Here is a 26116-nt window from a genome sequence, read left to right on the forward strand (position 1 = left end):
ACAGGGAGGATTAAAAAATTAAAGGAAAGAAAATAAGCTAGAGCAGAGCCCAGTAGGAGCTTACAGTCTAGTTGAGTGTTTGTGGGAGAGAAGACAGGCACATACCCCTACCTAAAATAGCACACAACTTCGGCAGAGCGGTATTTCTCCCCGGACAGATGAGTGTACCATTAGCCAAGACTCAAGCCCAGTGGAGGTGGACATTCGAGGAGTCAAAATTGTGGAAGGCTTCCTTCTTACAAGATAGGAGGTGGTGTGAGCTCAGTGACCTCCAGGAGCATTCCCCAAAAGGCCTCACGCAGGCCACAGAGCATGGTCAGTCTGTGTTTCTGCAGTTTTGAAGTTTCAGAGTTCTTAAAAAATGTCTCTTGAGGGTCCCAGAAGTTTGAATAATTGGCAAACATCCTTCATCTCTGGGGCTGACCTCCGGAGAGGCTTAAGGACCATGTCCCCCACGCCAGCCAAGAATCGCCAAGAGCCATTTAGGAAGATTTGAAGTTGCACTGGGAGGACCTCAGTTTTCCTCCAAATGGTGTTGCTTAATCTCATTTCTTTTTTCTCTATTCCTATTTTTCCACCCACTCCTGTTGGCCTAGACCCAACTAGACACTGGAAGGGTAGAGTGAATTGTAGGCGAGCACTTGGAAGGATGAAGACCCTTGGGTTGGGCCTCTCGTTGCTAGCTCTTATACATTTTTGTGTTGAGTTCCTTTGGATTTTTCTCTCTGCTGGGTCTTGCGCATACTAGGAGATGCTCTAACTTCCTAAATGCCCCTTCCTTCTCTGAACACACCACACATCCGCCGACCTCCAGGCCTTTGAGCTCATGGTTCTTTCTGCCCGGAAGACTCTCTCACCCCTCTTCATTGACTTGTTAGACAGTAGGGAGCAGTGGGGACTGTGGAGAATTCCATGGTTTACACTCCATCTGAAGTGTTCTGAGCTCCTGATCTATAAGTTGTGGCTTTGATTGTTCCTTGGAGTGGTCGTAGCTGCTTGCCTCGGCAGAGACTCACGAAGGAAAACCAGTAGGGGTGGGTGACACAGCCTAGGTGGAAGCTTGGAAGCGTGGACCGGAGGAGACACTCAGGCGAGACAACTGGTCCATGGGGCTGAAATTCAGGGAGAAGGGGGAGATGAAGCTGAGGAGGCCAGATGGGTCCTGGAAGAAGCTCAACAGCTGGGCTAAGGCACCTCTTCTGCATCTATTCTTGGGGACCGTCGGGGCTTGGGTGTGGTTCGGGGTCAGTTACAGCAGTAGGCTCGGTCCTGGAGAGAGACAGCTTTCATTTTACAAAAAGGAGATTTTCTACGTACCAGATGGGGACCTGCTCTGGCACCTTACTTCTCAAAGCTGTGTAGGTTTCAGAGATCACATAATGCTTTGGTTCAGGTTTTAAACTTTCATGATTCCTTCATTACATAAATAAAACATAATAGAGATAAGCAAAGAAAAAGGGAACTGAAATTAATGTCACCCATAATCCTGCCACCCAGATATCATTTACATTTAGAACTTGGGTAGGGAGACTTCCCAGGCGATTTTCTGTATTTACAGAGTGGAAGCAAACCACTTATGGGTGTGTGTGTGTGTGTGTGTGTGTGTGTGAGAGAGAGAGAGAGAGAGAGAGAGAGTTTTGTCCCATTAAAAAAAATAAACGCTTGCCCCACATTAAAACTGAAGGGGATAAAGAGAACTCCCCTTGCCCTCCTGTCCTTACCCCTAATTCTATTCCTCAGAGGTAGTCCTCTTTAAAAGTTTCCAGTATATCCTTGATTAGGGAACAATGCAGAAGGGACAATATGCATGAAATAACAAACTGGAAATACTGGTTGTTGTCACTCGTGCAAATACTAGCTGTCACGTGTCAGGAGGAAGCTGAAGGGTGGGTTTAGAGGGACCGGGAAGTAGTTTGTAGTTAGGGAAGGGGCTTTCAGAAATAGATATGGTGGACTTAGGGAAAGGAGGAGGTGCCGAAGTGTTGAGGCCTGGCTTTTGTTTGGATTTGTCACATGGATGTCCCTGAGGAGTAGGGTGAGTGGAGGTGAGGGGGACTGCAGGCAGGGGCCAGATACTATCAAATCTTAACCTCCAGGGCGGGGATTGGGGTAGGGAGGGTGACCCGGATGCAAATAAGAGACCTGTCAGGAAGCAGTGACAGTAATTGGTAGATATTTATAAAAATACCCTTGCTTGACAAAAAGTCGGCAACTCTGTGTTAGTACCCCAAACTTAAAAAAAAAAATGTTTTAGGGGCGCCTGGGTGGCTCAGTCGTTGAGCGTCTGCCTTTGGCTCAGGGCGTGGTCCCGGAGTCCTGGGATCGAGCCCCGCATTGGGCTCCTCCGCTATGAGCCTGCTTCTTCCTCTCCCACTCCCCCTGCTTGTGTTCCCTCTCTTGCTGGCTGTCTCTCTCTGTCAAATAAATAAATAAAATCTTTAAAAAAAAAAATGTTTTAAACAAACCTTTGAATGCTGAGAACCTGAGCGAGCCTGGAGAACTGGACGAGAAGTCCTAAATGTCAGATTTAGTTCTGGTTTTGTCTCTGGCTATGCAGTCTTGGACTGTGCCTTAATTTGTTTAGATCTCAGTTTTCTTATCTGCAGTAGATCAGTGGTTCTCAATCCTGGACGCACATTAAAATCACTAGGGAATTTAAAAAAATACCCAGTGTCAGAACCCCGCTCCAGCCCAAAAGTGTCGGAATCTTTGAGGGTGGGGCCTGGGAATTTCTTAAATGCAGCCAATGTTGAGAACCCCTGGGTTAGGATTCTCCTAATTGCTCATTTTAGCCGCAAAATGTTACAGTTCTGTGTATGGTATTATATAATTTTACTCCTTTCGAACACTGTGCACAAACATTATAAACTTGTTACCTACCGAGAAGTTTTACTTTTAAGGAAAACTCCCCATAATTCTCAGTAGGCCAGTGAGATAATGCCAACGTCCTTTGTCCAGTGACTTGGAATCATAAACATAGTGAAACATCAAATAATTAATTTTTGCACCAGGAGTTGAGACCATGGACTTTATTTCTCATTCTCTCAATTGAAAAAGCTACTGACTAGATGCCTGAGTCCACCTCCATTTATAAAGAAGACCCTGGGGGCACCTGGGGGGCGCAGTCAGTTGAGCGTCTGATTCTTGGTTTCAGCTCAGGTCATCATCTCAGGGTCGTGAGATCGAGCCCTCTGTCAGGCTCAGCGAGGAGCCTGCTAAAGTTTCTCTCTTCCTCTCCCTCTTCCACTGCCCACTCTCTCTAAAGTGAATAAATAAATCTTAAAAAAGAAGAAGAAGACCCTGAAAAGTTCAGAGAGGAGACATTACTGGAAATGTTTTCACTGGAAGAATTGTATATACCGTAAGTTCCGCATGAAGAGGTCCAGTTTGGGGCGTCTTTATCAGATCTAATTTCTACATGGAGTAGGGGCTGTTTAAAGAGACTTGGTGCAGTTTTATCTTTACCATTGAAGTTTCTGGTTTTGTCTCTTCCTAAATGAGTCATTTTTTTTTAAAGGAACCTGACTTGGGGAGGTGGGGAAACCACTGCCCGAGGTGCCAAGGAGGGGGTGGGCAGTGAGGCGGATCATCAGGGGACTGAGTTTACACTTGGCCTTTCACCCGGAAGGGCTGGAACCGGGGACCTGTCTGCTGAGGGTGTATCAAGACAAGAGGCACACAACCTGGGAGGGGGTGAGGCAGTAGAAAGGGCACTGACGTTGTTTATTAATTTATCAGGTATTTTCTGGAGCACACTCACCACGCGTGTGGCCTGGTGTCAAGGCTCCCACAGGTGCTGGGTGATCGTGAACGACCGGGAAGAGACCTCCCGGTTTTCACTGTAGGTGGGGACGTGGGACATAAATGGTGGAGGTTAGGTGTGTCCCTGTTTGGCTGCGCTTACAGACTCGTGAACTGAGGCTGTAGTGCCCATGCCAGTGTGAACAGTGCAAATGCAAATGTTAGTGCCAGGCAGCGTTTCGAAGGAGGAGAAATGGCAGCCTGATGACCCCACCATGAAGTGCCGGGGGGCCCTGATGAACCATACACTGGCCGGGCACCTCCACACATCACTTCCTCTTTCTGTGCTCAGTTCTCCGGGCTGAAAAGTGACCCCACGCACCTCAGTCCGCCCCCTCCCCCCGGCTGTCCAGGGTGTCCGCTGTCCTCGATGCCTGCAGAGGTAGGGGAAGGACAGAGAGTGGGGAGCAGTTGCCAGACCCCGGCTTTGGAAAACCAGAGCAGCTCCGTGTGCTTCGGGCCACGTGCCTGAGGTGAGGAGGAGCACAAGGCCCGGTGCTCCCTGATGCCCAGGAAGAGTTTTGTGCGTTGGGAACGCCGAGCACGGAAGCTCCTTTTATTCCACGCGGACCCCCGCGAGGTGCTGGTTTTCATCTTTGCTGAGGGGTGCGCAACCTCCTGCAGTCGTGCCTGCGTGTTTTCTAAGTTTGTCACAAACTTCCTGTTTGGGTATGGTCTGAGGCTCGAAGCTTTGTTGTGTTTTGAAACCCGGGCGTTCACAGAGGTCCGGCGCTTCTCTCTTAGAGGCCATGGGGTGGCCCCTTTGTTCTCCTTCCTTTTGCTGACGGTTGCCATCTTTCTTTGCAGACCTTCTCTCTGGGAAGCGCTCGGTAGCTTCTGTTCTTGTTCTCATTATCCAGGGTTGAGAGCTGTGAGGTTTGAAGGCTGGGAGGAGGGAGGGGGTAACATTTATTGGGCCCCTTATATAAAACCGGGCCCTGTGCTAGATGTTTCTGTACGTGTGTTGTATTTAGGCCTCACAGTAGCTCGTGCAGAAGCAGGCTCAGAGAGGTGAAGGGACCAGCCTAAGATTGGGCAGCCCCTGGGTGACAAGGTCAGGGTTGGATTCCAGGCCTGACTCCAGAACTCCTTATTTCAGCTATGTCACGAGGACCCCGCTGCACCTTTGGTTCTACTGGTTTGAGGAGATCGTGATTTCTCACTGGGCCTCTTGGCAGACAGCATCACCTTGACCCCCATCGTTTTCTCCCAGACCTGTTATCAGGTGCTGCCCATTCTGTCGGTATGGGGTGCGATCTGATGGCCCTTGAGTGTTTTGCTGACTTTGATCTTTCCCACTCATCCTCTCCCGGTGGCCCCACGAAGCCCAAAATTATCGTGTGGTCCGTGGCTGACGACTGAAGTGGGTTAGGGCTGACTCCCAATTCCCCAGAAATGGAGTGTCCTTTTTCCTACTTCTGACCATTCCTCTGGTCACCACAAACCCCACCGAGCTGGATTTCTCACATCTCAAGCTCTTCCCTTGAAGCGGGAAGAAGAGAGGCTATCTGTCTATGTCTATGAAAGCATGTGAAGGGGTAGCTAAGGAAGGATGCCAAGACCTTGAATATGTGGGAGCAGGAAGAAGAGGGGGAGTTAAATCTAGCACCCTCCTTCTCTTGGGATAGCTCTTACAGGATGCCAGACTCTGGGTGCTCCTGCAGAGGAACAATGAGTACGCTTCCAGAAACTTGAGGACAGCCCTGTGTCCCTTCCCTTGCCCGTCCCAGTTCTCTTCTGTTTTCTGAAGAACTTCTACAACTGTATCATCTGAGCTTCATCAGCATTGTTCTGTAGATCAAGCAGTGTTTACCAGTCAAGCGTCCCTGTGTTGAACAGTGGGCAATTCCAAGCATTTTCAACACAAATATCACTTACCCTCAAGGGATTTGAAGTCTACATGGAAGGGAAATGCAGTGAGTTCCGAAGAGCTCAGAAGAGCAAGCCTGCAGCCCACTGAGCGGCACCACCCAGCTTCTTAGCCCTCCTGGCTCTTCTGAGCTCGCTGCATTTCCCTTCCACAGAGACTGCAAAACCCTTAAGGGTCAGAGGGGCGGGGCTGCTGGGGGGGAGGAAAGTGGGGGGGCCTGGGGCCTGAGGGGCCTGGAAAAGGGAGGGGCATACCGGATGGGGTGGAGCAGAGGCTGCCTGTGGGAAACAAGATTGAAGAAGTGTTCGTGAAGAATCCCAAGGAATGGCTGTGGTGTTGGAAATCTTCCCATATCGGGAGCTGCCAAAGCCAACTGAACAGGATGGGGCTAGGTAACAACCGTGCTGGAGGAAGGCTCACCTGGCTGGCTGCCCTGGAAACGGGGAATGCCTGGAGGCGAGTTAAGAACACACTTATCCGTTGAATTTTAGGAGAGAACCTTTGAGGGCTTGGACTAGGGTGGTGACATGAGTATAGCAAGGAAGACAGAGAAATGGAAGGATTCTTGAATCCTAGCTCAGCCCTAGCTCTGCCCCTTGCTGCCCGTGTGACCTTAAGCAGGTTACTTCATTTCTTGAATCTCGGTTTCATCGTCTGTGTGTGGAAGCTAAAAACACTTCACGGGACGGTCATGTGAGGGTTTGGCTTGCGTGGCGGCCCACACACAGGTTGTGGCGGGTGCTCAGCAGAGTGTGAGTCCTCCTGTGGAGGATGAGGCCCAATTCGTGACCTGGGGGAGGAGTGGGGGGAGTGTTCAGAGGGCTCTCCATGGGGGAGCGTGTTGGGGCCTCCAGATTCAGTGCTGGGAACTCTCCTAATCCAGCCTGCTGAGGGTCTGTCCAGAATCCCCACAGCCCTGCGAGTTGTGCATCTGTGAAACCATTGCTGCTGTCCAACCCCTGTCGCTACTTGAGGCCAGTAGGACACTGAGGGCATACAATTTAAGGAGGCTTCCGGTTTTAGGGCTGCCCCGGCACCTACATGATTCCCCTTAGTGGGATGTTCCACACCACACCCCCTATCAAGCTCCTGTCTGCCCTTCTTCAGTCAGGAGACAACCTGGCTTCATTTATTCATTGACAAGTTCCAGACAGCTCAGCTTGGACCCCACTTAGGTTCCTGCCTCTGCTCCCTTGTGGGTACTGACATTGGGGCTCATCCCAACCTGATTTCCTTCCACTCAGAGATGGATGCATCCCTCCTCCTGGCCAGAGAGAACCTTCTTCCTGTACCTGAGTCCTCCCCATCTCCTGTAGCTCCTCGGAATTCACCCCCTTCGGTCAGCTGGCTGAAACCAAACCTCAAACCTTCACCCTTTCTAGTTCTCATTCCCTTTTCTCCTCCCATTAGAGACAGATATCTGGAAAGAATCTGCCCTCAGGTTTTGCTCCTTAGTTGACAGCGCACTCGGGCTGCTTTCTGCCTGTGGGAAGTGTGCTGGGCCCAGGGGAGGGTCCCGGTTGGATTTGCTGCAGAGGGCTCCTTCCTTCCAAAGGAACTGCCCCCTGTCAGGTCACCTGTGGCCTCCATATTGCCACACCCAACAGACACTTCACTCCTTATCTTTCTGGACTCCTTGCTGCTTTTGACATTGGACAGCTTCCTCCTTTTTGCACCTCTCATTTCTCTTGGCTTCTTTCATTCCACAAATAAATCTCCCAGCAACTATTTCTTGAGCCCCTATGGAATTGTGCTCCATAATACCATGCCCCTGTCAGGGAGTTTGTAGACCGGTGTGAGGGAAGAAGGTAAAAAATATAAACAAATGTCAGGAGCTGATAAATGCTACAAAGAAAAATACAATGGAGAAGGGGGATAGGAAGGGTGCTGGGGGTGTCGGGGAAGATCTCACTGAGAAATTGACATTGTCACCGGAACCTGAAGAAAGTAAAGGATGCCCTGGGAGAAGAGCCTTCTGGGCAGAAGGAAGAGCAAGTGCAGAGGTCTTGAGGGAGGAGCCTGCTTGGGATGTTTGAGGAAGCCATTCTAGCTAGAGGAAATTGAAGAAGGGCACGGTAGAAGAAAAGGTCAAGGAAGAGGCTGGGCCAGGTCATGTGGGCCCCCAAGGTCATTTCAAGGATTTTGTCTTTTATTTTGAGAGAGCTAAAACAATGTAGGAGTCTTTTGAGCAGAAGAGTGATTTTTATTTTATTTTACTTTTTTTAAGATTTTATTTATTTATTTGACAGAGATAGAGACAGCCAGCGAGAGAGGGAACACAAGCAGGGGGAGTGGGAGAGGAAGAAGCAGGCTCACAGCGGAGGAGCCTGACATGGGGCTCGATCCCATAACGCCGGGATCACACCCTGAGCCGAAGGCAGACGCTTAACCTCTGTGCCACGCAGGCGCCCCATGAAGAGTGATTTTTAAATGGTCACTGAAGCTGTTGTGGGGAGCATGGTGTATTAGCCAGGGCCGCCATAACAAAAGTACCACAGACTGGGTTGCTTAAATAACAGAAGTGTATTTTCTCATTGTTCTGGAGGCTGGAAGTCCGAGATCAAGATGTTGGCAGGGTCTCCCTCTCTCTGAAGGCGCTAGAGAAGGATTTGTTCCAGGCCCCTCTCCCAGCTTCTGAAAGCTGCCGGGCTTGTGGCAGCAGAACTCCAATCTTCACACAGTGGCATACTCCCCATGTGAGTGCCTACTTCCTAATTTCCCCTTTTTATGAGGACGCCAGTCATACTGGTTGGAGACCCAACCTACTCCAGGATGACCTCATCTCAACAGCTAATTACATCCGCAATAACCCTATTTCCAAATAAGGTCATATTCTGAGATACTGGGGGTTAGGACTTCAGCTGAGGAATTTGGGGGAGATACAGTTCAACCCACAACACAATTCAATCCCCCTAATAGGTGGATTCTAGAGAGGCAAGCGAGGGTGGAAGTAGGGAGACTAGTGAGGAAGTCGTTGCAATAACACAAGGAGAAAAGCTGCTGGCTTGGACCAAAGTGGTGGTGTGGAGGTGAATGAGAAGGGGTGAGTCTGCATGTATTTTGAAGAATCAGCTGACATCATTCGCTGGTTGGTGGACTGGATGTGGAGTGTGAGGGAAAGAGGGGAGTCACAGTGACTCCTGCGTTTCAGGCCTGAGGAACTAGAATGGCATTGGGTGTCTTTCTCTCCTACATTCTCTTCTTCCTTGGGGACCCTCCTCAGCAGCCTTTGCAGGGGCCTCCTCCTGGGCCGGTCCATTCGCTGTTGGATTCTGCAGGGCTCCATCCTTGGCTGCTTCTCCAGTCTCTCCTGATCGATAGGATCTTTCCCATGTTGAAGCCATATATCCTGAATGTGCTTTTTGGGTCACTCCTACAGGCCCTGGCTCTGGCGGTTGCTGAAGGAGGAAGACATGGAAGCAGGACGACCCTGAACGATTAAGCTTCTTAATCCTGAATCAGGTAGCTGCTCTGAAATGTTTTGTGATGAAGGGGTCCTTGAAAGCATTCCTTGGATATCTGTGGAACAGAAAATGTCCCGAGAAGGGAAGGAAGGCTGCTGTGCACCTAGACAGCCATAAATTTCTGGAAAAGTTTCTTTGGGAAGTAGTCGGTGATCGTGGATTCACATACTGGCATTCGGCATTACTCGGAATGGGGCTGAGGGCATTGCGTCTTGTTTCTCTTGACTTTGCAGAGTTGTGAGCAGTGAAGGAGCCAAAGGACATTCACGGATGGTAGCTCTAGATGTCTTCAGGGGGAATTAGACCTCTCTGGAGAATGGTAGTACAGAAGGCCGTTCTGAGACCCCGACCCCCCCCCCCCCCCCCCCCCCCGCCGAGCCTGGAAGACGCAGATTCTTGGACCAACGAGCCTTTGAGCTGGCCCTGGGACATTTCTAGTGTTCTTGTTTTTGCTTTTAATCAGCTCTAGCCCTGTGTTCTCTTCCAGGCTCAGTTTGTCCCTCTAGAAAGTGGGCACTTAGCTGGGATTCCCCTGCCAGGTCCCACACAGAAGTTGTCTGAAGGGTCAATAAGTTTGTGTATAAACAGACTTTTTTTTTTTTTAATGTTTAAACCCTGGCATAGCAAGGGATGGCTGTTTTCCACAATTCTCAGTGACAGCGAGGAAAGGAGGGTGGTGGGTGTCTAATTTGATTCTCTTGGTATGTGCAGGTTGTTTTTCTTGGCAGGGGCCACACTTTTCATCTCTCTTATGTGACTCAAAGTTGATTGCTTCTGTTTCTTTTTTGTTGTGCTTGATTTTGATTTAATTTTTAAGCCATCATGTCTTGGGGTTCCGGTAAGAAACAGATGGTGCATTCAAATGGAGTCATCCCAAAGATGCTCCTGAAGGGACTGTTTATAGTGGTGTAGACAGGGTTAAGAGAACCGAGCACAGGATGTGGAAGTATCCCGGGGCTAGTAGTATCAGGGAGCTGTTACCATGCCTAGTCCTGAAAGAAAGAGGGAGGGATTGGTTATTAGAACTGGAAAGAGAAGCTCCATGGAAAGGCTCTCTCTGGTGGAAGGATGCAGTCAACCTTCAGCAGCACAGCTGGGAAAGAGCCAAGAGAATAAATATCCTCATAGAACTCCCTTGTCAGTTTTCCTGTCTCCTCATGGTGCCTCCCATTAGGCACACTCAGCCAGAAGCTAGAAGGCAGGGAACCATACTGGTGCTGTCCATTGAGATCAGACCCTCTGGGGGGACACAGAGCTGACTGCAGAAGGGGGAAGTAGGGGTGCAAGTGGAAAATAGCTGACCAAACAAGAGATGCAGATGGCTTGGATTGTATTGCAAACGATGTTTCTATCCAAAGAGGGGTTTTTGTCTGGTGGAGTAAGCGAAGCTTTGCATTATTAGGTTAGCTACATGGAACTGTTGGCTGGGAGGGCTGGGTGGAGCAACAAAAATCCTCTAGTTAAACTTCATCCTTTTTACAGCTGGGAAGACCCAGGAAGGTCAAGTGACTTGCCCAAGGCCACTCATGAATTCTTGAAAGCATTCCTTGAAAACCTGTTACATTTTAAGAAGACCAACACAAAACCACTTGAAACAGTTAAGAAACAGTGTCAAGTAAAATCTAAGCACATGCAGGAGAAAGCTGTGAATTAGTGCTTTTTTTTTCTCATTTATCAGTTTGGATCTTCTGGGGTTGTGACCATCACAAAACCCAACTCAAAGGGGCTCCCACAGCACAGGGAATTTATTAGTCGGCTTGTGTAATCTGCAAAGTTCAGGGATGGGGTGGACTGACTGCATTGTGGATGTGAAATAGCCCAACATGACATCAGCCATCAAGTTTCTTTCCATCTCTCTGTCACTCTTCCATGATGTCAGTTCATTCTCAGGGAGGCAGAATGGTCGCAGAAGTTCCTGGGCTCATAGTGGCATCCCTTTGGCCAGAAGGAAAAGAGCATCCCTCTGCCAGTAACTCCTTAAAAGACTGAGAAAGTATCTTTCCCAGAATTCCATCCCCTGCAAGCCAACCCTGGCATTTCATTGGCGGGAATTAAGCCACGTGCTCATTCCTCAGCCAATCACAGTAGTCAGGTGAAAGCCGTCTGTTGATTGGCAGGGATGGGAGGTTTTTCTGATTGGTCTATCCCTCTCCTGGGGAAGTGCATAAGCTTTCCCTAAAGCACCAGGACTGGGAGGAGAGGAGGGGACAGAACTGAGTATTGCCAGGGGAGAAGGGAAATGGGTCCCGGGAGAGTGGCAGCTGACATCCACTATACTGTATCGTCTATAGAAACCTTACTGACTTGGAAGTAACAGTGAGAGGAAACCTGGGTTTAACTAGTGCAAGTCTGAATCTTAAAGTATTTACGGTAGCATAGTTTAGACAGAACCTGTTGGAAGGCTTGCCGTTAGCATCTGCTTTGCAGTATGTCTGAAAACATAGGCTCTTCTGGTAGGTTAACCATGCTTTCTACAATTCTGCCTAATTTCTCATATGCGTATGCAACCTTTTTATAGCCAGAGTAAACACTGAATTCAAATTCTGGGTTGGTGGAGATTAGATGACATTAATGAGTCTCCTCATTTAAACCTTGTCTATAAAATGGGAGTAAGGGGGCGCCTGGGTGGCACAGCGGTTAAGCGTCTGCCTTCGGCTCAGGGCGTGATCCCGGCGTTATGGGATCGAGCCCCACATCAGGCTCCTCCGCTGTGAGCCTGCTTCTTCCTCTCCCACTCCCCCTGCTTGTGTTCCCTCTCTCGCTGGCTGTCTCTATCTCTGTCGAATAAATAAATAAAATCTTAAAAAAATAAAAATAAAATGGGAGTAAGAATAGCACTTACTTTATAGGTCTGTTGTAAGGATTAACTGTGGTAATCCAAGTAAAGTGCCCAGTGTCCCAGTAGCTGGCCCAATAAATGTTACCTTTATTAATATCCTGTATCTCAAAATACTGTCACATTTATGTTTCAGTGCACATTTAATCTAGGAAATTAACTCTCTTCACAACAAATATATTATTTATCACGGATTCGTTAGAGATGAGTTAAATAAAGGTATTAAAAAATTTAGTGTTTATGGATTTTTCTTCACCGGAACGGTTTCTAATTTAGAATTCATTTTGGGGGAAATCTAAAAAGAGAAAATTTTAGGTAGCATATAGTTAAGTTAAAGGTAGATGGAATCCCTGGGAAAAAGGGGGACTTTCATTTTACAGTCACTTATTAACGTATCCTTAGTTGAACAGTTTTATAAGTAGTTGAAGGCCTGTGATGACGTATCCCAGCTGATGTTCTTGTCTTTGTTCTCAGTATGTAGGCTCTGGAGGGCCAAGTGACCCTCCTCAGCTTCGGCTTCCCAAACTAACCACGCCGGTGGGCTTTTCCGGTTGGACGGATTTTAGGACCACTTGGATTGGATGAGGTGCTGCAGTAGCAAGAAGCTAGTCTTGGGCATTTATTTCAGTTGAATTTTAACTGACAAAATGCTGTGAATTGTTCTCTAACGCCTTTAGTACCATAAGGCTGACCTCTCAGAATCTCAGCAGGGTGAGGTGTCTTGATTTGGGGGTTCCCAGATTAGTGGCACCTTCAAGCTTTAGCATCTGTGTTTCAAAACCAGGAGGAGATAACTTGGTAGTGAGGGGTGGATAGGGTGCAGTGAGGGCCCTGCAGATAGAGGAAAAACTTCCAGAACAACCCGGAACTTATGGACCACAAGTTTATAGACCTTAAAACTTTTCATACCCTCTCCCCTGCATATTGACTACAATTAGTCTTAAATTTTTTCTAGGTTGTTTGTTGGCCCTGATGAAGGTCACCATTGTGATAACTAGGTGAGAACTAGTGATAACTAGATGATTGACCCTAAATTCCTTGGTTCAGACAAGCGGTTCTCCACTTGGATGAGGAAACTGTCAAAAAAACATTGGGAGGGGTCGGCCTAGGGCTACCAACTTCTTATTTTGCCGTCCTTAGTGGAAGGATGTTTTGAAATATCTAACATCTGTTACCACAGTTATCATACAAGAAAGGAACATTTTTTTTTCTGATATCACCTATAAAAACTCCATTATATTTGGGCCCTGTGCTGTAATCTATGGGTAGCAAGTGTTGGGGAGATGGGGAATTATTTACTTAATGTGCCGTGTATGGGGGAAATCCTACTTTTTTGAAGATTCTCTTAGAGCCTAGGAGTTCTCTTAAGTCATGTCTTTTTTTGGCTTAAAGGAGGAGAAATTCACTTGAACACAAGTCTTGATGAATCCAGTTCATTTTATAAAGAAGAAACTGTTCACTCTCAAGTCATTAACCTAGAATTGTTAGTGTAATTTTCTACCAGTAGAAAGAAAATCTTGCAATACTAAATAGTTCAGTTTTTCTTTTTCCACAATTTAACCCTAAAAAGGGTAAGTCTGTTCAATTGGATTTGGCCTTCAGTTGTGTGGTATATGCCTCTATGTGTGGGAAAGCACACACACGGACACGCACACTCACTCACACAGAAGGAGGAAGGGAGGGAGAGAAAGAGAGAACTTAATTTGGTGAAAAGCCCCAGAAAGGAAAGGGTGCTTGTGAGAAAATCGGTGTGTGCCTCAGTCAGTCGCTGGTAAGCGTTAGTACTTGTAGTAACAATTACATCGTGGAGCTGCCAAAAGAGGATGACTTTTTAAGATGTCTTTTGGAGTCATTAAAAAACCCCAAACATACACCCAACCACCCCTGGCATCCAAAACAGTAATAAAACATTCCTCATTCTGCTTCACTTCACATGCCTGCTTGGCTTTGCCACAAACATGTTTTGCCTTCCAGCCAGGGATTAAGCTTCTGTGTGAGGCCATGACTGGTGTGAAAGCAACTTCTCTGTGATTGTTGCGGGGGAGAACAAACTGCCTGCATGCCTGTGTGAAATCCTGAATGGGATTATGGAATCGTAGTGCCAAGGAGGGTTTTGAGGTCCATGCCTTCCCGCCAGGCTGTTTGAACGCTCATCATCTTGACTGACAAAAGGTGACCTAATCCTAATGTGTCGTTGACCTCTAACATTTCATGGATCCTCTGTGGACAAGGACAGGAACTAAGATGTGTCTTTCTCAAGAAAAAGCAGACCGTTCTGCAACACACCACATATGCAGTTAGTGCCCTGTTCACAGCCTCATTCTTGGGCACCGTGTCCTGTGTATATTCTCACATATGCTCCTACGGCACGGCCCTTGCCTGTTGTAGTAGACACTCCATCTTTATTCAGACTCCTTAACACTTGTTTCTGTTCAGGTATATCTCTCTCTATGGCAGGCTATTCAGTGCGTATAGTTACAGCTCAGTGTTCTATTGGACTGACGTTACCACAACCCTCTTGCTTTAGTCAGCTTCGGCTGACATAGCAAAATACCACAGACTGGGTGGCTGAAAATAGAAATTTATTTCTCACAGTTCTGAAGGCTGGGAAGTCTAAGATCAGTGTTGGCAAGGCAGGTTTCATTCTGAGACCTCTTAATGGTGGCTTGTAGGCGGCCGCCATCTTGCTGTGTGCTCACTTGACCTCTTCTTTGTGCCCTTGCAAAAAGAGGAAGCTCTGGACACTCTTCTTCTTACAGGGACACTAATCCCATCAGAGGGCTCCACCCTTGTGACTCATCTTAACCAAGTTGATTCTTCCTAATACTATCAGATTGGGGGCTAGGATTTCAAGTATGAATCTGGGTTGGAGCAGGGTGGGGGGTACAAACCAACACAAACTTTCTGTCTATAATGTTTCTGAATCTTTATTTGTGGCTCCCTTGAATGCTTGCAGGGCCGTTGGTCCAGGAGCCCTGCAGTAAGTAGAGAAAGCTTTAGAATTATTGCTGTGGAACAGGTATGGTGTCCCACAGGTGGCTTGGTGGATTACAAAACTGGAAGACCTTTACCACAGAATTCAAGGTGACCTAGGTAGACTGGTGATCTCCTTTTCTTTTCAGAGCTTGGGTTTCCTGGATCCAAATGTCCGTGGTAAAGTTGTGGATGCCAAATTTGGTCAGCCTCAGTGAAGTGTGGATAGGTCAGCATTCAGTATTCCCTGACCACCATCTATAGCCTCCCTTCTGGGCCTCTAAAAAGGAGACTCTTAGAATGAAAGCCTGGGAAAATGGGTTACTTCTTAGCACGTTATCCTCTTGGGCATTTACTTCCTTTTCATGGGGAAAGGAAGGCAGTAAATTATACTAAAACTGTTCCCTGTTACATTAGAGATCAAGATCTTAGAGTGTCATTTGGAATATATACAAACATGGTAGTGTCCACATGGACACCGGTGTGCGTGGTTGCCCCACACGCACAAGCACACACCTGTGCCAGGTGCAATGTTTTAAAATATCAAAAGGCCTTTGAAAGTTCTTTTAAACTTTCAAGGAACAAGATAATTTCTGTGTTATATAAACTGTTCCAGGATTTAGAAAAAAGATGGAAATATCCAGATTCTTTTTTCAAGCAAACATGACCCTGATAACAAATCTGGCAAGCCCCCAAAGGGAGGCTGTATACCAGTCTCGCTCAGGAATGTAAAAATTTTAGATAAAATTCTAGTGAGTAGATTTCAACAATGGGGTATGTGAATGTTCCACCAAGCCCCAGTAGGTTATGGAATGCAGGCATGGCTTCATATACATAGATTTTCATTTGATTCACATAAATTATTTAAGTAAAAATAAGCAATAATCTCATTAATTCCAAAAGAACGTTCAGTCAATTCGACTTCTAATTTTTACAAACCGCTTAAAAACGAGTATATAAAATGACCGTTCCTTCATATGAGAAGGAAGATTGGGTTCATACCGCTGACTTTCATTATACTTTTGGGGGGCCCCAATAAAGGCATTATTGGATATGCCTGAGATCAAGACAAAAAGCCAATATAGAAAGTAATGAAAGTATTAACTTTAGAGAAGAAATATTGTAAAGAAAAGGATAAAATTATCATTACAGATTGCTTAGTTGTAGATCAAGAAGACTTAAAGCGATTCCTTCTAGATGGTGAGGTAAAAACTAAGGATTTGGAGGGGCATATGGGTGGCTCTCTAGGTTGAGCGTCCGATTCTTGATTTCGGCTCCGGTCATGATCTCAGGGTCTTGAGATCAAGCCCCGTGTAAGGCTCCACGCTCAGTGTGGCGTCTGCTTGAGAGTCTCTCTCTCCTTCTCCCACTGCTCTTACCCCCACTTCTCTCTCGCATGCTCTCTCTCTAAAATAAATAAATAAGTAAAATCTTAAAAAAAAAAAAACCACTAAGCTAAGGATTTGGATACTTCTGAAATCAGCTCATGAGTCTAATGCCATTCCTCTCAAAGTCCCATCAGGATTTTTATTTTTATTTTTTAATTTTAAAAAGATTTTATTTATTTATTCGACAGAGATAGAGACAGCCAGCGAGAGAGGGAACACAAGCAGGGGGAGTGGGAGAGGAAGAAGCAGGCTCATAGCGGAGGAGCCTGATGTGGGGCTCGATCCCATAACGCCGGGATCACACCCTGAGCCGAAGGCAGACGCTTAACCGCTGTGCCACCCAGGAGGGCCCCATCAGGATTTTTAAAATTTGACAAGATGGTTATCAGTCTATGTGGAAAAACAAGTAGATGAGAACCTCAGGGGAATTCTGGAAATGGCTGTAAGAGAAGGGAGTTAGATCTATTGGCTATTACAATATATAGCACTACCACATATTAAAGTGCGTAATGAAGTCTTTGTAATTAAAACACTGTGATGCCAGCATAAGAGGAGGAAGTAGGTAAGTGAACCAGGACAGTTCAAAAGCAGACCCTCTCATAAATAATTCGATAAATCATAAAGAACTCATCAGAAATCAGCGGGGAAGGAAAGATTATTCAATAAATAATTTTGATGCATAGTTAGCAATTTGGAAAAAATCATTCTAACTTCACCAAAATGAATTACATATTGATTAAACAATTAAGTGCAAAATGTAGAGGTATAGGAAAGCTATAGAATTGAATATTGCTTAGAAACAAAAGAAAAACACTCAAACAGGAAAAGAATAGTCAGTCAAACTACAGAAAAAAAATCAAAGATTTCTTCATGTAAAAAACCAGTGGGGTAACAATAGATTGGGAAAAGATCTGCAGTAACGTGACAGAATTAGTATTTTTATTTTGTGACATGCTCAAACAAATAAAAAAAAATCCTAATTAAAAAAATTAAAACCTTGTTGGAACAGTCGAATAGATGATTACATATAGTGCCATACAAATATATGGAAAATGGTCAACTTTGTAATAAGAGATATGTAGATTAAAACATCAGCAAAATACTATTTTAACATTTTAGCCAAAGAATACATCTTTAATGGTAATGCCCAATTTTGGTGGTATTGCAATATTGTGAAACGGTTATACAACATATTAAAGAGACATATTATTTATTCATACATTTCGATCCGGTAATACCACTTTTGTGAACCATCTTCCCACATCCCCTCTATGAAGGAAATAATACATGATACTTAATAAGCTATTTAGACAAAGATACTCCCTGATGCATTATTTACAAAGGAGACACACACACACACACAAAATTAATGTCCAACTGTTGGATAACTATAAAATAAAATAGTTCTTCTCTCAGCATAATACTGGACTATAATTAACAATTACTTTGAAGAGACGTAGTAATGTGACATGATGGTCATAATTTTACATATAGAAATTGCAGTATAAATTGTAGTGTAGTTTCCCTATAGAACACAGCTATGTAGCTGTGCAGTTAAATCGAAGGAACCGTAGCTGCCGATGACGACACAGAAGGTCTCAGGAACACAGCTGTTAAGTAAAAAAGCAGTTGTATCTGTTTCCCTTGCCTCAGGAGACCTGTTTAGAAAAAAGTTGCTATGGCTGATGTCAAATAGCTTACTACCTGTATGTATTCTTATGGGATTTTTATGGTTTCAGGTCTCACTTTTAGGTCTTTAATCCACTTTAAATTTATTTTTGTGTCTAATGTAATAAGGTAGTCTAATTCCTTGGCGTTTGCATGTTGCTGTCCAGTTTTCCCAGCACCAGTTCTCGAAGAGACTGTCTTTTTCCCATTGGATATTCTTTCCTGTTTTGTTGAAGAGTAATGACCATGGAGTTGTGTGTTCATTTCTGGGTTTTCTATTCTGTGACATGGATGGAGCTAGGAAGTATAATGCTAAGTGAAATAAGTCAGTCAGAGAAAGACAAATACCATATAATTTCAGTCATATGTGGAGTTTAAGGAAAAACACAGATAAGCCAAGGGAAAAAGAAAGAGAAATCAAGAAACAGACTCAACTAGAGATAATAAACTCACGGTTACCAGAGGGGAGGTGGTTAGGAGGATGGGTTAAATAGGTGATGGGGATGAAGGAGGGCACTTACCATGATGAGCACAGGTGACATATGGAATTGTTAAATCACTATATTGTATCCCTGAAACTAATATAATACTGTATGTTAACTAACTGGAATTAAAATGAAAACATAAAATTAAAAAGGCAAGTTGCAGAATAGCAACTTGATCCCACTTACATAAAGTTCAGATACATGCAAAATTAGTGATAAAATGTTTAGACATCCACACGCATGTGGCAAACCCCATAAGAACAAGTGAGCATAGACAAAAATTCAGGCTAGTGGTGGGCGGAGAGGAGAGGATGAGGGAGGAGCCCATGGGAGCTATCACGGGGATGGTAAAGTTCTCCTTCTCAAGCCAGACTAGGGACATGGTGTATGTATTATTGCTCTTTTTAAATCTGAAAAAAATTTAAATTTATTTTCTAAAGGTTTTATTTATTTATTTGAGAGAGATCGACCACAAGTAGGGGGAAGGGCAAAGGGAGAGGGACAAGTAGGCTCCCCTCTGAGCAGGGAGCCCGCCACGGGACTCGATCCCAGGACCCTGGGATCATGACCCAAGCAGAAGGCAGACACTTAACCAACTGAGCCACCCAGGCATCCCCTTACCGCTCTTTTTTTTATATCTTAACATAAACTACAAGTATTTTTTAATGTACTTAGTGTTAATTTAATAAGAGTATTAGAACCCATATTCACCGATTACAATTATGTATAAAATCTGTATCCCTAATAAAGATGGTAAGAAAGCATATAGGTGGGGCGCCTGGGTGGCGCAGTCGTTAAAGCGTCTGCCTTCGGCTCAGGGCGTGATCCTGGCGATCCGGGATCGAGTCCCACATCAGGCTCTTCCGCTGTGAGCCTGCTTCTTCCTCTCCCACTCCCCCTGCTGTGTTCCCTCTCTCGCTGGCTGTCTCTCTGTCACATAAATAAATAAAATCTTTAAAAAAAAAAAAAAAAGAAAGCATATAGGTAACAGTGACTGTGTTAGAGGAGTGAAATTATGGATGCTTGGGTCTTTCATTTTCTCGCATTTCCAAATTTTCATTTACAGTCGTACTTGCTTCACTGCCCTTCAATTTATTGCATTTGCAGCGTTTTGTGACAGCCCTGTGTTGAGGGGGGTCTGTTGGTGCCAGTTTTTCAACAGCATTTTCTTTCTTTGTGTGTCTGTGTCACCTTTGGGTATTTCTCACAGTACGTCAGACTCGCGTATTACTGTTTATATTTGTTACAGTGATCTGTGGTCGGTGTTCTTTGATGTTACTTTTGGAGCCTGAGGAGGCGACTGAATTTCTCCTGTCTCGTGATCAAACTTTAATAGATGAGGAGTCACTTCCTGTGGATGAGCAAAGAAAGTGGGTTCTTGAGATGGAATCTACACCTGGCGAAGATGCTGGGAAGATCATTGAAATGACAGCAAAGGATTTAGAATATTACGTAAACATAGTTGATAAAGCAGCAGCAGGGTGTGAGAAGATTAAGTCCAGTTTTGAAAGAAGTGCTACTGTGGGTAAAATGCTGTCAAACAGCATCACATGTTACAGAGAAATCATTCTGAAAGGAAGAGCCAAATGATGCAGCAAATGTCACTGTTGTCTTAGTTTAAGAAACTGCCACAGCCACCCCAATCCTTAGCCACCACCACCCTGATCAGTCAGCAGCCATCAACATGGAGGCAGGGCGCTCCACCAGCAAAAAGATTATGATTCACTGAAAGCTCAGATGATGGTCTGCATTTTTAACAATAAAGTATTTTATTTTATTTTTTAAAAGATTATTTATTTGAGGGGGGTAGGGGCAGAGGGAGAGGGAGAGAGAGTCTTTTAAGCAGACTCCATACTGAGTGTGGAGCCCGATGTGGGGCTTGATCTCACAACCCCAAGATCATGACCCTGAGATCAGGACCTGAGCTGAAACCAAGAGCGGGATGCTCAGCTGACGGACCGTGCCACCCAGGCGCCCCGGCAATAAAGTATTTAAATTAAGTTATGTATAGTATTTTTTTAGACATGATGCTATTGAACATTTAATGGACTACAGTATACTATAAACAAAACTTTTATATGCACTGAGAAACCAAAAATTCATCTGAAGCACTTTATTGCTACATTCACTTTATTGCATTGATCTGGAACTGAACCCACAATATCTCTGCGGTATGCCTGTATGTGCTTACGTTACATTTTTTTAAAAAGAAAAGAAAATGGAAGAAGACTTCTGCAATTATAGGATGACTTAAGCTTCCAGTGGAGTGCGTGCCATTGCTCAGAGAGTGATAGATTTCACCACTGAAGCAGAAGGGGAGATGGATTGATTGATTGATTGATTTTAAGGATTTTATTTATTTATTTGAGAGAGCACACAGCAGGGGGAGGGGCAGAGGGAGAAGCAGATTCCCCACTGAGCAGAGAGCCCCCCACAGGGCTCGATCCCAGGACCCCAGGATCATGACCTGAGCTGAAGGCAGATGCTTAACTGACTGAGCCACCCAGGTGCTCCAACAGGGATTTAAAATGTAAAAGAAATGCATTTGCAAAAATAAGTGCATCCATGAATAGTCACCAAGCATCTTTCTTGTGTGAGAAAGCCTTGACCTAGCCTGTATTCTGAAAAAAATCTCTTGGATACTGAGTTTATTGCATTGCTGACATGGATGAATTAGAAAGGCTGGCATTTCTTTGGGTTCCTTTAGAACATTTTTTAGCTTACTATTTTATTTGGTTACAAAAATAATAACAATGATTTTAGATAGTCTTACAAAAATTTAATGGAACCTGAAGTCAAGCAGACACTAGAACTAAACCTCGGTTGAAGGAAAATACAGGGGATAGAGGCACATGTTAAAAGACACAATAAGGATGCAATCAGCAAGTTCTTGGAACATATGACCCATACGTTGTTCACAAATAAAATGGCATGGAAAAGGAGAGGCAGCACTATGTAATAAATTTTAAAAGACTCAAGAGACAACATATCAACCAAATACCAATGCAAATCTTGTTTGGATCCTGATTTAAACAAACCAACTGTGAAAAGGCGTTTATGAGACAATTGGGAAAATTGGAACACTGATTGGATATTTGATATTGCAAAATTATTAATTTTTAGATGTGACAATTTTATTTATGGTTATGTTTTAAAGATATGTGCTGTAGTGTTTATGAACCAATATAATATCAGATACTCTAAAACAATCCAGTGGAGAGTTTATTAAATACAAAAAGTCTGTATGTTGGGGGTTATTTATGGTTGAATGATATATCCAGGATTTATGTTAAAATAATCCAGGTATAGGGGCCGTAGTGGGGTATAGATGAAACAAGGTCAGCCATGTATGAAAATTGAAGCTGAGCAGTGAGTACATATATTCTTGCTACTTTTGAATATATGTTTAGAATTTTTCATAATAAAATATAGGTAAGAGTAATACATATTCACAGCTGAAAATGTATGAAGTATAGAAAAATATAAAGAAGGAAATGAAAGTCACCCACATTCCCACCCCCTGGAGATAACTACTGTCAATATTTTTATAAGAATCCTTCCATACTCTTTCCTTATGCATTTACAATATATACTCTTATACATACACACCTTTAAACAAGAAATTGTACTCCCTATATTGTTTTGTATCCTGCTTTTTTATATTGTGGACACTATTGTGCTTTAGTATATTTAGATCTTCCTCATAACTTAATATTATTAAGTTATATGTATTCTAATATGGGAAAACACACACACATGCCATAATTTATTGATCTAACCAGCCCTTTACAAATGGATATCTAAGTTGTTTCTTTTTTTTTCCTCATCAAACAATTTTGCATACTCATTTCTTCTGAGAAGTATCTAGAAAATCCAAGAGTTTTTTAAGGCCTTTTTTCCTCTATTGTGGCAGACTACTTGTTGGACATATGATACCATTTTGAACTCCCTCCTGTAGCATACATGATTATCCATTTCATCATAATCTCAATAACATTGGGTGCTATAGTCACAATATTTTTTTTTGAGATTTTATTTATTTATTCGACAGAGATAGAGACAGCCAGCGAGAGAGGGAACACAAGCAGGGGGAGTGGGAGAGGAAGAAGCAGGCTCATAGCGGAGGAGCCTGATGTGGGGCTCGATCCCAGAACGCCGGGATCACGCCCTGAGCCGAAGGCAGACGCTTAACCACTGTGCCACCCAGGCGCCCCTATAGTCAAAATATTTTAAATGTTTGTCAATCTGACAGAGGGATAAAGAATATTTTATTTTAACTTGCATTTTTAGAATTATTAGTGAGTTGAAAATCTTTCTACGTGTACATCAGTATTTCTTATTTTATGACTAGGTGTTTATATCTTTCCCCCCAATTATTGTATTTATCCCCCCACTTACTGATTCATCAGGGCTCTTTACATATTAAAGGACACTAATATTTCATATATTGTATAAATTGCAGCTTTTCTCCCTAGTTTGTTGTCATTTAACCTTATGTCATTTTTGAACAATCATTTGTCTGGAATTATTTTAGTAGATTTTTAAAGATTGTAAGTCTAGATTTTTTTCCCTTTGAGCCTTTGTAATTTTCTACATTTTTATTTTTGTAATCTTATTCAATATTTTACTGAAGAGTTTCATTATATAGGATTGCACTCTAAAGTTTGCTTTTTTAATGTCTTTATTGGTTATTAAATAAGGTGTTTATGGTGGAAAGGATACATTTTTATTTTCCTTTCATTTTATTTAATTTATTTATTTTAAATATTTTATTTATTTATTTGTCAGAGAGAGAGAGAGAGCACAAGCAGGGGGAGCGGCAGGCAGAGGGAGACGGAGAAGCAGGCTTCCCACTGAGCAAGGAGCCCGATGTGGGGCTCAATCCCAGAACCTGGGATCGTGACCTGGGCCAAAGGCAGATGCTTAACCAACTGAGCCACCCAGGTACCCCAAGAATACATTTTTAAAAAATTTACCTGTAACTTGTCTGTCATACAGTGCATTGGGTAAAATTTGGTAATTTACGTTTCAGTAATTCTTCTATATTTGTATATTAGTTAAAGTAACACTTGCTGATGAAACAGTTAAAACCCCAAATTATAACTTGACATAGTAGAAGTTTATTTCTTAATCCAGCATAGGTGCTTCTGATTGGTGGTCAGCCCTCCAGTGAGTGATTCAGTGGCCCAGGGTCCTTCCATCTTATGATTCTTCCATTCTCTAGGGCTTTGGGGTCCTCTGCATCTAGTTGGCCATTGGAGGAAGAGAGCACGGAGAAGACATGTCACTTACTAACCACCTCAGCTTGAAAGTGCTTCCTGTCACTTCGGCCTATAGTCCATTGGTGGGAATAGTCACATGGATATACCTAAGTAGAAGGGATACTGGGAAATGTAGTCCCTGGCAGGGTAACAGCTTTCCAGTGAAAACTCTACACTCTGGAAAGAGCATGAATATTTGTTAGACATTTAGGTGAATCTGCCACCATTTGTTATATTTATAATGTATCTGATACGTATTTTCTTTACAAAATGGAATCATCCTGTCAAGAGTTTTCAATTTTAGCATCATTTTTTAAAGATTTTATTTATTTATTTGAGAGAGAGAGCGTGCACGAGGGGAAGGAGGGGCAGAGGGAGGAGAAGCAGACTCCCCACTGAGCAGGCAGCCTGACATGGCGCTCAGTCCGAGGCTCCTGAGATCATGACCTGAGCTGAAGGCAGACGCTCAACCAGCGGAGCCACCCAGGCGCCCCCATAGCATCATTTTGTGAACTTTTGTGTATTTGAATCTTTTTCAAAAACAAGAGTTTTAATGTCTACATTTTATTCCTTGTTTTGATATATCATAATTGATTTAGCCACTTTTATATTATGGTATAGTTAGGTTTTCCTAGATTTTTATTATTCCGAATAGTGCTGCTATAAATGTTCTTATGCATAAATCTTTGAGTATTCCTCTGATTATTTCCTCAGGGAAAGTTCTTGGGAATGAATTTGCTCCACGTTGAGGCTGGTGATGCATATTACCAGAAATGTGGACTTATTTACACTCTTATCAGTCGTGTCTGAGGATTCTTATTTCAGAGCACTCTTGACTACCATGGGCGTTAGAGTTGTTTCGGTTTTTGCCAGTTCGATTGTTGAACAAGGTACTGCATGGTTTTAATTTGTAAGCTTTCCTTACAGTAGGTTTGAACATTTTTTCATGAGACCCTCAGTATCTGTGTGTGTGTGTGTGTGTGTGTGTGTGTGTGTGAATTGCCTCTTTGCATCCTTTTCCATTTTTATTTTGAAGTGTTCCATCTTCTTCTCAATCATGTATAAGAGATTTTTACTCAGTGTTGATTAAGTTGTCATGTTATAAATATTTTTATCTAGCTTCTCCTTTCCTTGATTTTGCTTTGTGACCTAATTTTTTAAGATTAAACTCTACAGTTGGAACCCCGATGTGTGCTATCATACGCACTGAATCTGCCTGGTTAGCAGTACTTCTGAGATTAATAACATTTTTAAGAAGCAAAGCAGATTCTTTTTTTGACACATCATAGGGTTTGAATGTTCTTACTTTGAAATTTTAGTTATCTTGAAGTGAGTGAGTTTAAAGTCGTCATCGAGAAAACAGACTCAAGAAGGAGGAGTTGGGGCACTGTTTTTTTCCCCCATGGAGATAATGAGGTTGCCCTCTTTATCTTCGCAGGATAGTTAAGAGCAGCAGGGGGACAGGTCGATGGTCTCGGAAGGACTCCATGGTTTTAGCTAAGTGAGTAAGCAGTGGGGTCTCAGAGGCCCTCTGGCTGTTTTTCATGTTAGAGCATATTAAAAACACACGTGGTAGAATGGCAGTTGCCAAAGTAGGGGTCAGGGAGCTGAGTGGGAGTCTCAGCTCTGCCACTGACTGTGACCCTCAGCAAGTCAGTTGTCCCCTGGAGTCCTCAGTCACTCATCCGCAGGCCTCGCGAGGTTGTCGTAGGCGATGTTTTGGACGTGTGATCTCCCGGGCTGTGCGGTGGAGTTTTGCGTGAGGCCTCGTTGACATTCACCACCAGTTCTGACCCGTGTCAGGTGCGTGTGTGGGGAGCAGGAAGAAGGTTAGTCCCTTTGGTCTCCTGAGTGATTTATGAAAGAAATCAATCCCGTATATATCTGTTCCAGCTATAACGTGATCTAAATGTGATATTCACCTAATAAGATTAGATGAATCTAATATGGTTTTCCTCTAAAACACAAAAACTGTGCCACTTTTAATTGTAATAGCCAAATTAAATTACTCATCCCAAATTAGATTTCTAGCAAACTTAATTTGAGCATGAGCTCAGTACTGCAGGCCCTGAGTAATTTTTTAAGATATAAAATAAATCAGTAGGATACTGGTATTGTTCCTCTGGGCTCTTCGGTGGTTACCATAAAAGAGAGTAGGTAAACATCTGGAGGAAGCTTGCAGAAACAGAGCTGAGACAGAAGCTCCGATCCTTCAGCTTATTGTGGAGAGTTCCCTCCTCTTCCACTACTTCTACTCTCACTGGTCTTGGAGGACAGGAAGCAAATGAATTATTGGCAGGCCCAGGACTCACTTGAGTCTTATTCTTATGATTGCCTTTCTTCATTTTGTTCCTTGCCTGAGCCCTTTCA

The 26116-nt window shown here is 43.9% G+C and overlaps 1 protein-coding gene across 9 annotated transcripts in view; it reads left to right on the top strand.

Annotated features, from left to right (window-relative positions):
• Positions 1 to 26116, top strand: part of TRERF1 (transcriptional regulating factor 1) — a 206294-nt gene that overhangs the window by 70164 nt on the left and 110014 nt on the right. For 8 of the 9 annotated variants that reach the window (XM_087857120.1, XM_087857119.1, XM_087857122.1 and 5 more), the window contains exon 3: positions 9051 to 9133. The exons of the other annotated variant lie outside the window; for it this stretch is intronic. The gene's annotated coding sequence lies outside the window, so the exon portion shown is untranslated. The remainder of the gene's footprint in view (positions 1 to 9050; positions 9134 to 26116) is intronic. 9 annotated transcript variants of the gene reach the window in all.

Source organism: Ursus americanus, chromosome 29 (genome assembly GCF_024610735.1).
Source record: "Ursus americanus isolate L20-20 chromosome 29, mUrsAme1.1.p, whole genome shotgun sequence".
NCBI classification, from domain to species: Eukaryota; Metazoa; Chordata; class Mammalia; order Carnivora; family Ursidae; genus Ursus; species Ursus americanus.